Source organism: Tachypleus tridentatus, chromosome 1 (assembly GCF_004210375.1).
Source record: "Tachypleus tridentatus isolate NWPU-2018 chromosome 1, ASM421037v1, whole genome shotgun sequence".
NCBI lineage: Eukaryota > Metazoa > Arthropoda > Merostomata > Xiphosura > Limulidae > Tachypleus > Tachypleus tridentatus.
In genome coordinates, this window is record NC_134825.1 from 141,627,421 (window position 1) to 141,640,252 (window position 12,832).

The window sequence follows — 12,832 nt, forward strand, 5'->3', positions numbered from 1 at the left end:
AGAATGTTGAAATGGACATTGGGAAACAGGTCATCCTTGTATACTAAATAGATGATCATAAGCTTGTAGGGATACATGTACTTTGGATATGACAATTTTGGATGAAGATGTTTTGCAAAGAAAACTCTGTTGGAAACAAATACGTGATCATCACAGACATCATGATTGAATCTTTAATTACCTATTCATTAATTACTCTATTGATCAATGGAACCATACATTCACGTTAGAGGAAAAAGTACCTTCTTATTTTATGTTACAAGAAATATTTAATCTACACTGCACAGCTGCTAATCAAGTATCAACAGAAAGGAAACATGTAAGCACTGTTGTACAAAATATTAATTACCAATGTGTATACAATATAAAAGACAGCACACATTTAAACTTCTTGCATTTCCCATTTGTAAGCACAAAGAAAAATGAACTTGGAATACTTATAGTTGTGTTTATTTTTAAATCATACAACGTTTAATTCCATTCAAAATCTCACTGGGCTTTTAGTATCACTTAAATATCAAGAACCCATTCGTTACTCTTCAGTCATTGTGCTGTAACTAACCATTACACATATTAGGTCTGATAATTCAAAGAGAATTAAATGGAAATAATTTTTGACCTACTCTGTTAATGTCTGGGATTTTAAAATTATTCAACTTTAATATTAAATAATTCAAATCAATTATTGTGTTATATTAATAGTCGTGACTGACTTACTTGTTTCAAGCATTATATACATTGTTATTAGTTTGGAAATATTTATATTGACAAAGTTAATTAACTGCTGTACATTTCTAGAAATTATGGAAAATATTGGTTTGTTCAACTAGTGCCTTGTAGCAGAGAAAATATTAACAGAAAAACTGCACAAATGTGTATGTGAAAAATATTCTACATTTTATGATCCTAATTTGGGAATTTCAGTTGGGTTTTAAATTGGTTAAGGAGAGAAAACACCACATATATTTAATTTAGAAACCATGTGTTTTTAATAACACTTCAATACCTTTATCCATCAATACATAATACAAGTTTCACGGAGTGAATTTTATGAACATTTCTTGTATCCTTAACATTCAAAAGTTAAAAAGACAGCAGCTCTGGGTAGCAATTCTGAGTTCAGTGGTTGTTTGGGATAGATGTGAATATTTTACAGCTCTTGACTTTAACTTGGTTTTATTAACAAATGTTTTGGGCTCATTTATACAAATTTTAACATGGATGTTTTGCTGGCAGAGTAAGTAATTTTTCCAGAAACAAACCTGAACAGTTTACATTTTAGTAATAAAATTGTTATAATCTTTTATTTATGTGACTTCTTTTAAGGTCCATTAATCTTTGTCTTTTACTTTTGTTACCATAAAACACAGATCTCTATCAAATGTTCAAAGAGTTCTGGTTAAATAACACACTGAGAAACTTATAAAAAACAACAACTACCTATTAAAGACAAACATTTTTAAAAAATCCCATGTTTATAATTTTGTAGAAATATGTTAAATTTGCAAGCAATAAAAAATTAATAGTGTGCTTTCTATGCTAAAGACAATCTATTCCTGAAACAAATAACATCAAACTTGTTCAAACAGATTGAAATAAACTCTATGTTAATCTCAGATACAAATATATATCCTGTTCTCATCTTATGTGAGAAAATATGTTCTTACAAATACTTGTTGAATTAATGATTATTTTTGTCCTGAAATGTTGTTTGTTTGTTGATAAGCAAAAACCTATACAATGGGCTACCTGTGCTGTGCCCACCATGACTGTCGAAACTCTAGGCTGACCATGGAAATGAATTTCTGTAACTCATTCAAAACCTCAATATGATAAAGATGAATTGATACCTTGTAGATATAGTCAACTGTTTACAATGTCTAATAAACTTTTAAACTTGTTTCTTTATATCTTAGCTAATTCACTAAAACTTTCAACAATTCCCTCTGTTCACACACACACATACATACATGTACACAAAATATGGATTGTACATAAAAACATCACTGACACATTCTATAAATTACAATACTTGGTTTCGTGCAGTTCACATCACAATCAAGTCATAGATTACAATACTTTATTTATGAAAGTCTATTTGCTATGTAAAAATGACTGAATTTCAGCTGGCTTTCACAATGTATAAAGCAAAATAATTCATATATGATTTAAAACTATGGTTGTATGACTATATTTTTCTTTTATTATGACCATCAAGGTTACTCGAGTCTTATAACTAAGTGTATAGATAGATACAAGAGTAGATTATATCCACTGTGGTGATAATAAAGGTGTCAGTAAAAGTTAACAACATACAAGTTCTTTTAACCCCACTGTTAACCCACTGTATACAAAGTTGAAGTCCAGAGAACAGATCTATAAATTCCTGGAAAAAGCTAATGTGTCTGTAATGTCATTCAAACAGTTCAAAACCCAATAAAGCTTGAGAAGTCTTGAGAAAAAAAAAAATTTGAATTAAAAGCAAAATGGGTAAAAAGATATAAACCATTTCTCACATTACATCATCTTAAACTGTTCCACCTTTACAAACCTGTGAAATATCATTTGGAAAATAACATGTAATAAGGTAAGAGCATTTACCATCAAATATATCAATATAATAAAGGAAGTCTTTATTTAAATATGGCCAGCAGTCTAAATATATGTACTGAATCCTTCAATTCACGTACGTTGATTTTGAAGTCCCTCTTGTTTCAGCCTCACCAATGCAAGCCACTCACTTCACTTCTGCAGTCTGCGACATCCCTATAAAAACAGAAACGGCTTGAAAAAAATGTCTATAAAACAAGCATTGTTTTACCGATCAGCTTTACATAAGAAAAAAAATTTAAGGGTATAATCAACACAAAAATTATCTAATCTTTTGGGGTTTCAAAAATTAGACATTCATATTTACATTAAGTTGGTAATACTGAATTAATCCTTGTACCATCTCAACTAAGACAACTACCTAACATTTATGTGTACCATCTAAACTAAGACAACAACCTAACGTATATATGTGTCATCTAAACTTAGATAACAACCTAACGTTTATGTGTGTCATCTAAACTAAGATAACAACCTAACGTTTGTGTGTCACCTAAACTAAGATAACCTAAAATTTATGTGTATCATCTAAACTAAGAAAATTACCTAATGTTTATGTGTATCATCTAAACTAAGATAATTACCTAATGTTTATATGTATCATCTAAATATTTAATACTAATTATATGAATTTTGTATATTTTTCTAATCTTCGCACCTGAATAAAGGTTTATTTTGATTTCTAGTCTCTTAAGTTTATTGGCTGTCCAAGTGTTATTTATATCTGATTAGTAGCCACATTATTAAAGTTCTAGTGTTTTGGACATGGATTACTACAGTGTGTTTGGAAAGTCACTGTGCAGTTTTGAAAGCAGTGAAAACAGCATTCGTTTAGTCTATTTCAAGCCAGCAACTAATAATGGTGTTTAGAAACAAAATAAGAAGGATCCAAGCCTGTATTGATGCCAATGGGGGTCACTTTCAACATTGTTTATAATTGTCATTCATATTTACTTCCTGTATTCTATATTGAAACATGTCTGTTAATAAATATATAAGTGCACAGTGACTTTCCAAACACCCTGCATCACGGCAGCATCTAATTTTTGAATTAGAAAGGTTTTTACATAAAGTAAGAGGATATGAGATCTCAGGGTCCTTTACTTCAGAAATTTAGCCTACTTTCAAAAACTGATTGTTAACTGAAGTAGCCAATGGTCAAGCAAACAAATGTTGAGGGGAAGTCTCTAACCTTCAGAAATGGTACTAGTTATTTAAACTGATGAAACCTTTATTTAAAGTTTTAAATCAAGTTTTTATTCAGCAGAGTGTTTCTTGAATATTTATGGAAGTAAAATTTACAAATAATGCTTGCTTTCTCTGGGACATAATACTGTAAAGAACTGACAAAAATTACATAGTTACTTCAAGAATATATGAAGAAAAACCTCACCACAAGCAGATCTATTTCTAAACTGGTAGCAAACCATTTTTGTCAAGTGTCGTAATGTTCACTCACTGTCTTGCATGTTAAGTGTTTAAATGAAGTGTAAACTGATAAGAGTAGGTATTTATTACAAAGTTTAAATATCTTATTTCTTGCTATTTAATAAAAAGTTTTGGCCATGATTATTTTACACATATATTGTATATACATGCATGCTGTGGTAGAAATTCTTCTTTCACTAATGTTGACACTAATAGTAAGCCTGATTTATAATAACAAAGCTGATGTGTTTAAGACATTGACACAATTATGGTATCTAGTTTTTAGAAGTAGTAATTGAAAAATATGTATTGCAACTAATGAAGCTTAGCTGGATCATAACTGAGCCAAACCCGAGATCACTGATATCAGTCCAAACCTACATTTTGTTAGGATAACAATACAGGTACTGAACAAACAACTAGATGGCAGTAGTAGTTACTTGAGCCTGTAGCAATACAGCTGTTCATGTATGTGTAAGATGCTATAAAGTACCCTTACTTCTCAGATAACATAACACAAAGGAGTACCTGGAACAATAAGAGTGCGGTTAGTTCTGTCTGTCAGAATAACTTGATGTACATATACCAAGAATAAAAATTTAAAAGATATAGAACTACTTAACTTCTATAATACTACTGTCATGTCCATAGAAATAACATGCAACTTTATCATTCATGAAGTATTATCTATACAAAAGCAAAACCACACACAAAGAATATGTAATTCAATTTTAACTGAAAGGACAAGTTATAATATAAAACTAAAAAGGAGAATTACTAAAGGAAAGGTTCCAATGTACTACTATATAGATAATTACAGTTAAACTATAAAGATGGATAAATATATTTTATTTACAAATTTATGATAACTTGTATCAAAAAGAGTTAGTTGAAACTGTATGTACTTACCATTCAAAGCACATATGTACCATAGAGAAGGTTTATATGCAAATGTAATTTAACTATCCATATATATATATATTTCAAGAGACACGGCTGAATTTTACACAATTTAACTGTCACACTAACAAGCTTTTCCATTTCACTGACAATATTCTCTTAATCTAAATGATGATATCTTCAAATGTTGGATGTTCTAGAAAGTTGTAATTCTATCAAAATAATGTCCCATACACTAGTATCTTGCATGATTGTTTGGAACAACAACTACATCTGTACAAACTGAATTAATCTGTTAAGCTATCATCTTTCAGTAAATTTTCAGTTGTAGACATATTTATCATAATGAATGTAAGGCTTAGAAAATTTACTAAACATTTTCGTATGACATAAATGACAATTGATATGTTTGGAAAGTAGTTTTATATAACACACATAACAATAGTTAAACATCCACATCCTGCCAGTATATTTTATACAAATTGGTAATTATAACCACTATCAAATAAACAGCAGTGAAAAATGTTTTTCTTAAACAATGCAAAATTACTGGTGAATTTATCAACAGAAATAACTATACACTTGCTTATATTATCATATAACATAACTGTTGACAGTGAACATGTTTCAGGCATACCACTCAGTAACTGACAGAGAAAGTAAACTCACCATGCTTCTAGTTTCATTAACACAGAACAATGCTTTAGTTAGCTCATTGACTCACTAAAACAAGTTTCCTTAAAGTTTCAAGAACTGTCCAATATTTCAGTTTTGGTATCATAACTCATCAACAAAAGTCTTACACCAAAATAAACGTTTTTAATGTAACAAGCATATATTTAATTTACTTAGAGTGTGTGTGTATGTGTGGGTATTACTTGTACATCTTTGCTATGCTTTCTTACAAATATTTTAACTTAATTTTAAGAGAGCATTTTTGCAAGGTCCATGTATACGTTTTTCACTATTTCTTTTTCTCACCATTAAGACAATTGTCAGTACTGCTACCAACCTATTCTTCACTACTCTTACCAAAGATAATTTACAATGAAAAAATATTGAAAACACAAAAACTTATTACATTTGCTCAATCCAAGAGGTAATTTTATGTTTATTACAATAAATGTTCTCTGTTCAATATGAAACTTAAACCACTTTAAGTAACACATTTCTGGAACATTTGTACAATTATAGACACACACATCAAAATAAAAGTCTAGTGGATGTAGTTTAAACAGACACATAACTTGTTTCACAGTATAATTAAAAGGTTGTATAACAACTGAGGTAAAGAAATTCTTACTTCAACATTCGTTTGACCATAATAGCTCACAGATAGCCTTCTAATGTTTCCAAGGCAATGTGCATTCCTTCCAACTTGCTTTTCCATATTTTGGCCTTGAACTTTACCATGTGGTGTATGCAACATCAACATTTATTTTAAAATTGTAGCAAAAATATATAGTCCAATACATATGTGAAATACAGGATACATCCGTTCTGATGTTGAACACTTAAAGCAGCTTTTGATATCTAGATGCACACACGAAAGGAGTTGGAACTTGCATTTTTTGTTTACACTGGAATTCACTTAACTTGGATCATACAAAAGACTCACTATTTCAAGTAAACCTTGAATTAATTTCAACTAATAGTTTTCATCATTTATATACTTACAAAAATTTTTTTCCTTGAAAAATGCCTCATACAGGAAGTACAAAAACAATACAGAAAACATCTAGCCTTACAAGGTCATCCTTACATAACAGACTGGTATCTCCATATACTGAAAATAATGTTTTAATTTAAAATATATAAAACCACTAATTTCAGTGCAAGTTATTTAGTCTACATGTATGACAAAGAGAAAAGTAACCCCAGAGTGCTCCAATATTTGGAACACCTACCTTGTTTTCATTGAACTTGAGAAAAATGCCTACTGCAGAGTTCCAAGTGAGAGGTACAATGCCACTTTGATCAAACACTACCTTTTACACCCATAATAACACCCTGCATTTCTAAATTTACTTTCTAAGATGGTCCACAAAAACAATGAAGACAGTCAACAAACTATGTCACTTCAGCTTATAAAAGATATGTTTCATACAATGATCGGTCAAGTATTGCAGTTTCAAGCTACTTCAGTTTTCATGAACTAAAGACAGGAAGCGTTATCCACATGAACTCGATGTGCCTTCACACACGTAAAACAGCTCAATAAAGACTTGATTTATTCCCACACTTTAGTCTTCTCTAATAGCACTAGGAATAACATTTTAACATTCTCATGAAGTCTAACATTTCCGATTATTGTTATATATATTCTTACGCTTCAATTCCACATAAAATCGAGAACCATATTTTTAAAAGATGTGTGTGTGTTTCTATACATATCTAAATGTGTATATGTACATATGTTGTATGAAAACCAAAGTATTTAATAAATGTAACCTTTAATATTATAACTAAAAGATTATAAAAACATCTCTTCCAAACCTAAGATCATCTATGAAATTTAGAAAGATAATAAAACCATGTTACAAGTTACAGTGAACGGAATTATAAGATGTACGTATCTCAGGTTTTAAGATATTTGCCAAAGAAAGACCAATAAAAGGTAGAAATACATTTTTAACCACATTTAACAAGTTCAGAAACATATGTATTTAATTATACACATTCATTTCTTTTTCCAGCAACTTAGTTACAATTGGTGAAATAAACAAAAAATGCTGCAAGCCATACTTTGACCAAAAATCCTTCCATAAGAAAAAATAGTAACAATTACATAACACTTTGTTTCTGTGTTTATTTGAGGCCTAACATTAACTTGATTAATAGAAAAAATAATCCATTAGGCTAATGTTTCCTTACTTCAGTTACTAAGACTGGAATACCTTGTTCAGTGTAGACTTCAGTGGTTAGGGAAATAATGTTGAAATAAATTTGAAAAAAAAAAAGAAAAGTAAATTTAAAAATTTTGGGTTTTACAAGTAAAATGCTTTAATTATAATTGCTCTTGTGATAACATTTTAATAAATGGAAATGGTTTAAGCTTTGAGCTTTCTATTTCATCAAATGTTTTCTGTTAAGGTATCTTCCAATCTTTACTTCTGAACCACAGACGGACATGTATTAAAATGATGGTGATGGTAAAACATCAAGAAAAATTAAGATACACATCTAATAATTTTATTAGCTGTGAAGTGAAGTTAGAGGATACTTTGAATTTGCTGAATAACAGGCTATACAAACACCCTGCCACCAGGTGTGATCATCAGATCTCCAAGGTAACAACCCAGATTTATGAGTAAAATAACTCATAAACAACAACAAAAAAACAAACATTACACATACTTTAATATTCAGGCATGAAAGTTTTGTGTAATAAAATAACTAATAAAGAAGTGATTAATTACATGATTGAAAATGTTACAATAAATCTAATTTTTTTCAAGTATTAATCACTGAATAAAAGAAAATCTTTACCAATATTAAATATGATACATTCCTTGTGCATATATGTAACCTGAAATATGCACAGGTTAGTACAGTTTCATAATATACTCAAGGCTAATATAGTTTCATAATATACTCACAAAGAAGCTATTATATGGTTGGTTAAAAAATACTAAAAGTACTAAAATAAAAAAAAATCAAACTTATTGTAGTTCATATTATTTTCATTATGTTAGATAAACATATTGGTTCACTAAGCCTTGACAGAAATGAAATAGAATCCCTAAGCACTTTCAAAAGGCGGACCTTTTACCTTCAGGAGCAAACTGGATAATTTATATTATGAGGTACATAAAAAATAAAGAAAATTCATAAACCCAGAAGAAAATATACAGTTCAAAAAAGAAGTTCAATACTGACAAATTTTTAAAACTATAATAAATTCATCTTCAGAAACAAATCTCAAAATGTACATATGTGTAAGTTTACTGTCAATAGAAATATAAGCCATGAAGTTGTAACAAATATTTACTAAACATATCACATGATACAGTGGGTAATAAATACTTACAAAATTACCATTTAACATGTAATTTATTAATAAGTAAAAATGCTAAACAATGAATATTAGAGTTTTTAGTTCTTATTTCAAAGTAATTCTCTTATAATAATTCAGAACTTAAATACACTTGAGCATTATGCACTGTTTCAGAATTAGCCAATCAGTGCAGTTTCAAGTTAAAGTTTGATTTATTGTACTAATTAAACAAGGAAAAGGAACTAAACTTTAAACATGTTCTTCACCTCTCAGATAAATCAGAAATAAAAAAAAAACGTGTACAGTGCTAAGTAAAGATGTCTCATCACATTTAATTTTATGTCAAAGATAACTATATAAATTATTGATGGAAATTATTAAATTTTCAGTTATTGGCTGAAATTATCACAACAACCATGATTATTGGCTAAATAAGTATGTACAAGGTCTTGGAATTTATCAAATTTATTTTACTTTCGTCGTATGTTGTTTCTATAATAAATCTGAACTGGTTGGTAAACAATTTACGTTGGTGAAAACATTTTGCGTTTTTTAACATTCTACAGATTGGCTTTTCATCTTTCAACCAGCTCTCCATAACTCCACAGTCTCACATAAATGGTGCTATTTTTATTTCTTCTAAAATGTCTTACAGCTAACAAAAACATACTAGTGAATATTCGTAATATCGTATGATCAGTTTTTACAAACCATACTTTCTTCATTTGGATAAATTTCGTTTTAATTCTAGTTAAGCCTTAAGGTTATTACTATCATTTTCTAAACACTTAAAATTTTGAATTATACCCGTTTAAATAAATTATGTTTTAAATAAATTCATGGTGTGAATTACTACAATCATAAATAAAATGATGAACCTAACATCTCGTACATGTTAAGTTTATCATTTTATGTACACGACCCATTCTATTATAAATAACTTCAATCTTGAAAATGTACCTGAAACAACAAGTGCTTCGTTCGGTCCCCATGTTTGAAAATCTGGCACATTTTCACTTCAAAAATAAAGTAAGGCCCAGTAAACTCTAAAAAAAACAAGACAGTAACCAAAGTTTGATGTTTCGCAAACCTACCATAAGAATACAAATCGTAACAGAATAACGACACAACTTTTCTAAAGCTTTAGATATTTTGTGTTTCAGTGTACTCTCATTACGTATCTAAATCATGATAATCAAAATATTACGATCATTTAAGTTATATATAAATTAGGGATGATGATGTAAAAAGTTTCCGAAAAATTATTTTACGTTGAATAAAATTTAATTTATTAGCAGATTATATTTTACGCTTTTACATAGCACTTTTCAAAATGATATTGTTAGGGCTTGAATAAGGTTTTCAGTATTATTGATAACGAAATTATCTCTTGTATTTACTTATTATTTGTGTTTAAACGCAAATTTACAAATGGACTATCACTGCTTTGCAAACTCTTGATATCAAAATCAGATATTTATCATTCGAAACCCTATCGTCGCGGAGACCAAATGCCAAATTTTAACATTGCAAGCCTTCAACCTTACTTTTAAGCCACGGGGTGATTTTTAGACGTTTATTATTTATTTTGTTTTATTTTGAAATTCGCGCAAAGCTATACGAGGGCTATCTGCGCTAGCTGTCCCTAATTTAGCAGAGTAAGACAAGAAGGAAGGCGACTAGTCATCACCACCCGCCGCCAACTCTTGGCTACTCTTTTACCAACAAATAGTAGGATTGACCGTCACTTTATAATGCTCCCACGGCTGAAAGGGCGAGCATGATTGGTGTAACGGGTATTCGAACCCGTGACTCTCGAATTTTTAGACATTAAGAATATATAATAACTATTCATGTAGTAAATATAATAAATAAACAAATAAACAAACACATGAATATATTGTTTAATTAGTGAAAACAGTTTGAAGGCAAGCTATATAGATCCGTTAGGTTTAGGCCATATTTAAGTAAATTCTTTCGAATAATTATATATCATAGAGTTTTTATTTCTTGAATTTCATAATTTGAGTAAAAACTTAAAAAAAGATCTGATTATTTTGTTAGATTAACCTAAACAGTACTTGAATGTTTTAATCTAAAAGAAGATAGTTATATAATTTCCTTGATGCATAGAATACAGTAGTCTATTTAGGTTACCCCTCATTGGCACGGTAGATTGTCTGCAGACTTATACTGCAAGGAACCGGGTTTCGAAACCCGTGGTAGGCAAAGCACAGATAACCAACTGTGTACCTTTGTGCTTACTTTTGTACAAACAAACAAACTGTTTAAAAATAACTGTCTGTGTTTCACAATTTCTTGTTTAAAATTTGTTATATTTCTAATTTCATTATAATGTAACTTTATTATCAAGATTAATAATAAATAATTTTAAATAATCATATATAAAAAATTATCTTTGTTTTTCTTATATGAGAAATTTTTTCGTTCACATTGTCGACGATATCAATGATTGATAGTTGCCAAATTTCAGTTTTAAAAATAAAACAAAACGAATCATGTAATTTATTTGACGAGTATTGTCAAATTTTAATTCATACCAAGACCTTCTCTATTTTTGTAATGTAGCGGTTTTTAAAAGCGCTATTTCTGTCCATTTCCATTTTCTATGGTTATTTGGATTACACTACTGATGTGAAAACATTAGTCATGTTCAGTAATGCGAGTAGCGTGTATTCAGTAAACTTTTACAGCTATATAATATTGGTTTACATGGACGCAATTGAGGGGGACAAAATTCAACATTATTTTAGACACGAGTACAGTGTAATAATTAGCACTGCCTATCGGACAGGAAGTGTCTTGAATTGTAAATGTCGCGTTGCCAAGCGTGCTACACACTAGGCGCGCTTTAATAATATTTCCGTATTTATGTCAAAGCTAATAAGGTTATCTACTGTCAGAAGAAAATCTGTCACATTGAAGCACTCTACCACCCATCATCCACACTAAAGGACTGACTGTAATTCTTATCACAAGTTAAAATTTAAGGAATGTTTTGTGTTATAACAGAATCCAACCTGGCTCATCAGTTTTAATGTAGCATGACATTTAGGGACAACATGGGAATTATTGATCCATCTCGGCTGTCCCATCTTCTAAACTAAGCTAAAAGTATTAAATGAATAAATTTTAAATAATCTTAAAGCCACCCCTTATTATTTTTAAACTTATCAAGCTTTCTTTTAAACTTGCTTACATTTACTACACCCACAATATCAAAGGCAACCCGTTCCAAAGGCCAACCACCCTGTTAGAAAAATAAACATGTCTTAACTGAAGATGACTCCTGACCTGCTAACCATTTATATTTGTATTTCTAGTCCTAATATTCTCACCAATAAGTACAAAAGAATTGATGCACCAAACTATAGATTCTATTTACACCTCAACTATATCCCCCATAATTCTTCTTTTTTTCAAAAGAAAACAGTTTGAGAGATTCCAACCTCTCATCTTACGACAACCTCTTAATCCCAGGCATCATTCTAGTAACCTTTCTCTGAACCTTTTACAACAATTCAACCGTTACGATCGTGTAAAAGAGAAATGATTATTGCAAAGTAAAGAGTCTAGTTGGATACTAACGTAGAGATTCATTGACCTCACAGAAAGAAAATACCACCTGACTACATTTATTATTAGTTGAGTCAGAGTGAGCAATTACAGAATGTATTTTTATAAAATTTGGTAAGGTTAAATTGCAAGCATCAAACTTTAATTTTTAGAATGATGTGACACAGTACCTTTTCGAAATTGGACAAACATTATTAATTTGTTCCTTATCCATGTTCTAACCAGACGAGAATAATGACATAAATTAAATAATTAAACCGTAACACTTACGCTCCAAATCGCAAATAATGTATTAACTAA

General features: G+C 29.7%; 1 long non-coding RNA gene across 4 annotated transcripts in view; it reads right to left on the minus strand.

Annotated features, from left to right (window-relative positions):
• Positions 1-10,137, minus strand: part of LOC143225764 (uncharacterized) — a 52,681-nt gene extending 42,544 nt beyond the window's left edge. For 3 of the 4 annotated variants that reach the window (XR_013014067.1, XR_013014066.1, XR_013014068.1), the window contains exons 1-2: positions 9,896-10,137; positions 2,691-2,766 (exon numbers count right to left, since the gene is read on the minus strand). This is a non-coding gene — a long non-coding RNA (uncharacterized LOC143225764). The remainder of the gene's footprint in view (positions 1-2,690; positions 2,767-9,895) is intronic. The other variant, XR_013014065.1, reaches the window with a different exon arrangement.
• Positions 10,138-12,832: the final 2,695 nt, after the last annotated feature.